The sequence below is a fragment of the Gavialis gangeticus genome, unplaced genomic scaffold, assembly GCF_001723915.1.
Source record: "Gavialis gangeticus isolate Ggan-Ray unplaced genomic scaffold, GavGan_comp1, whole genome shotgun sequence".
In the NCBI taxonomy this organism is placed as follows: Eukaryota; Metazoa; Chordata; order Crocodylia; family Gavialidae; genus Gavialis; species Gavialis gangeticus.
Window position 1 is genome coordinate 53,400,536 of NW_017729030.1, and position 3,824 is coordinate 53,404,359.

Below are 3,824 nucleotides of genomic sequence, written 5' to 3' on the forward strand. Positions count from 1 at the left end.
CCAAGTGGGGGGGGGGGCGATCCCCGCTGCACCTCACTGCCCTGTGCTGTGTGAGGGGGCTCTGCCACAAGCCCCCAGAGGCTCTGATCGCTGCTGCTACAGCCAGTGAGTGTGGAGCTTTTTTTTATTTTCTTTTTTTTTCCTAAGTGCCAGGAGGCTGGGGCGGGGGGTGGAGGGGCGGCAGCCATGGGGGCTTCTGCAGCTCCCCCTGCCTGGAGAATGCAAATTAAAATTGTCAGTGGTGGCAGTCCTTTGATGCAAGGATGACAGTATTCCAGTAAACAGTGAGTCCGTAGATAACTGAGGAAACATATCTGAGATCTGTATGTTTGCAGACATGGCAAATAATTCCAGGAGGAAGGACTATATTGTAGTGATGTTGAGTCACAGCTCTTTCCCTTTGTCTCTCTCGTGTATCTGCCTTCATAGAGAAGTGAGTTAGCTCAAAATGATCAGTATCAGTGCCTTGTTGTACATTACCGGGTCTCCCAGTTATAAATTGCATTTCTTCAGATTGGCCTTCAAACTCTTCTTTTGCCCATCTCTAGGGTAGTAACCATTGGTGAGGTGGGAATATAGGACCTGTTTTGGGAACTGGTTGTCAAGACATTGTTATGACATGCCCTGTCCAATGGAGCTGGTGCTGTATAAATGTGGGTTTAGTGCTGGTGGTGTTTACTTGAACCAGAATGCTAGCATGTGTTCTTCTATCCTTCCAGCGATACAGAGAATTTTCTGAAGATGTTGCTCATAGTTACATTCAGAAGTTTTTAGATATTTCTCGTATGTAGTCCAAGTTTCATATCCATACAGCAGTTAAGGAATGACAACAGCCTGGCAGATGAGAAGTTTCGTTTGGGTGCTGATGCCAGGAAAATTGCTCTATTGTGAATGTCTCTATCAATTTTGTCTGTATTCCTGTGGACAAGGTCTCAGTACTGACTACTACACCATAATGATTAGTTGCTAGGTCTTAATGATGGACTATTGAGGTGTAAGTAGTGTGGGACAGTGGGCTAGCTCAGGGGCATCAAACTCATCAGGCTGGATGAGGACTGTGGGGCTGGTCTGCAGGCCAAATAGGGCCCACAGGCCAGCCCCATATAGGGCCAACAGGCTGTGGTTTGAAGCATAGGGAAATTGCCAAAGGTTGTGAACATGAGCCAGTTGTTAAAAGGATGCATGCAAACAAGGAAGCCTGTTATGTGGGAAGCTTGTAGCCTGTCCCCTATCTTTTGCTTTGTTGAAGAGCAACAGTGTGTTTAGAAACTGTGTGGATGTCTGTCGTCTTACATCTATCACGTGGTCCGTGAATAGCTTAATTTTGAGTCCTGGAAGAGGGTGTGTGTAAGCTGTGTATGCTGTGGGGAAGTCAGAGGAATCTTCCAGGTGGACAAGGAGTTGGAGCACAGGTTTTTGCTTTCAGGAAGGGATGCTTAGTTAGAGGCTCTTCACTATGAAAACAATATCTAGAACAGTGATTCTTGACCTTGAGATCTTTTCATGGGTGCCACAGAGTGCCACACAGCATTAGTACTTGCAGGTGTGAAAAAGTGATTCACAAGAGGAAACTGGGAGATTTCAAATATGAATCCGTAGTGTTAAAAATCTTCTGACCTGCTGTGGCCTTTCTGAATTCTTTGGCAAAAAAAATTTCCGTATTTTTTTTCTGTAGTCAAAAAAATGAGAGAAATGGCTAGCGTTTTCCAAATGCTTCAAATCTAAAAAGGTTGAGACGCATTGGTATAGCATCATCAGACCAGGAACAGCACCTGAACTGAGCACTGATTTAAGCAGCTGGATTCTCTCCCAGCAGTGTGGTGAGTCGCTATCAGGCTTATCCAGTATTTTCATACAAGCAACAGAAGGAAAGATTTTTTTTTCCTTTTTTACATATGTAGCTGTGAAAATGCTATAGTAGCATATTCAATTCTTCTTTAAGTGGCTTTTGTTGTATTTGTACCTTGAGGGACTTTCCATGTTATCAGATTAATGAAGAGTAAAGTAATTATGGGTCAGCAACTGATACAGCCCGGTTTTGCAACCAAAAAAGCCTGCATGTTAAACACAAGCTGGATCAATAATTTGCTGTCTTCATTTGGCTGCAATTAGTTTCTAAACTTCTAGAATATCTGTAATTGGTGAATGGTTGATTGATTGATTGAAATATAGATACAAATTTTTATATAAGCAACAGTGTAAGACTAACTGAAGTTTAAGTGGAATTTTAAATGCTCAGTATTTTAGTAAAGGGCAGTTTTAAAATGCAGCTTCTTTGACTAGTCACATTCTTCATTTTCTGATCTTCATATCCACATATCTTCATATCCACATATCTTCATTTATGCATAACAATATTTCTTAACAGTGAAGGAAACATCAAGAGTCCATTTGCTTCCCAGCCAGTCTAGATAATGGGCAGATTTTGCAGGGTTCAGGCACTCTGTGTACTATGGAAAAGGGCATATATTTTATTTTTAAAAAGGGTTTAAAACATGTTTAATTTGCATGGTTTTGTTCACAGATCCAATGAGATACTTAATGAATTTTATTTGGCCTTTTAGGGTGCCTATATATGAGTGCCAAGCCTGCTCTGAAATGCTAGAATTCCAATGCATTGGAGCAGACTCAATTAAGTCTACTGGTGTGTGGCAATTGCAGTGCTCCAGCAGCCTCCTGCATCTTGTGCATCAGCAGTTCCCACACTTAAAAATGGTGGCAGAGGCACTTGAACTGAAGTTGGTTGAATGCCCCGCTGTCATTTTAAAGCGTGGCGATGCTGATGCAGGAGATGCAGCGGTACTCTCAAAGCCACGGTAAAACACCTCCCTCCCTCCCACTGCCAGAGCACATGTAAAAGTGCCTTTTAAAAATCAGTTACTTAAACTGTTATACTCAAAACATAATGGATGCTTTCCAAATGGGAAAACATCTTTTTGTTACTCCAAACAAATGTAACTTAGTTGGTTATGATTGTACTACTTCTAAACAGCCTGATGTGTTTGGTAGTTTTCTTTCATGGTGGGCAAGAAAGCTGTTTTGGTTACCATGCCTAAAACCACTTAGATGCAAATAGATTAATCTAATCTGTTTACATTTTTATAAAATAAATCATTATATTGAATCTTTCTGCTTTCCTGAAAATTAAGAGCAACTGGAATTTAGAGGGAGGATATTTTTTTTTTTTTTAAATGCAGCAGGGACTCTCAATAGTAAAATTAGTTTCTTAAGGTTCACTCTTCATTAGGAGTATCTGTAAGGTGCATTATCTAAACACTTGCATGAAAATTAATGCATGCATAACCTATTTCATTTTCAGGTATGTCTGAACGTGGCAATGAACTCACCACACTTGATGACACTCAACCAGCTACAGAAGAGGTCCAGTCTGACTCTGAGGTGATTGGGTGATATTTGTATAACTTGGTAAAATCAACCAATCCCAGTAACAGTTTCAGACTGCCATAAATGCTTGAGATATAGAGCATAATAAAATTACTTTGGCATGGTATATTCATGTGCAAATCTGATTTATTTTTTGACTTTCTTACATTTGTGTATTTAGTTTCAGATTGTTTTGATTATGCCTTAAACAAATTATGTCACTTAGGAGCACTTCAGCCAACAGTCTTGAACAGTTACTTGATTTTTAATAGCTAAATAGATATAAGCAGGGGAGCTAAAAGTAAATGCATGTACTACAAGAAGACAGATATTGCATATGGTTCTGGATAAAAACTTTAGTATTGTTCAGGGTGAAAAAAGCAATATAGGATGTTGCTGAAGGACAAAAATACTTGAATTTGGATCAAGAAATAACTTGC

General features: G+C 40.1%; 1 protein-coding gene across 5 annotated transcripts in view; it reads left to right on the forward strand.

The window, feature by feature from the left end:
- The window catches only part of ARFIP1 (ADP ribosylation factor interacting protein 1), a 107,121-nt gene that overhangs the window by 24,848 nt on the left and 78,449 nt on the right, over nucleotides 1-3,824 (forward strand). The window contains exon 1 of one of the 5 annotated variants that reach the window (XM_019522220.1): nucleotides 3,314-3,399. The exons of the other annotated variants lie outside the window; for them this stretch is intronic. The gene's annotated coding sequence lies outside the window, so the exon portion shown is untranslated. Of the gene's footprint in view, nucleotides 1-3,313; nucleotides 3,400-3,824 lie in introns of those variants that run through there. 5 annotated transcript variants of the gene reach the window in all.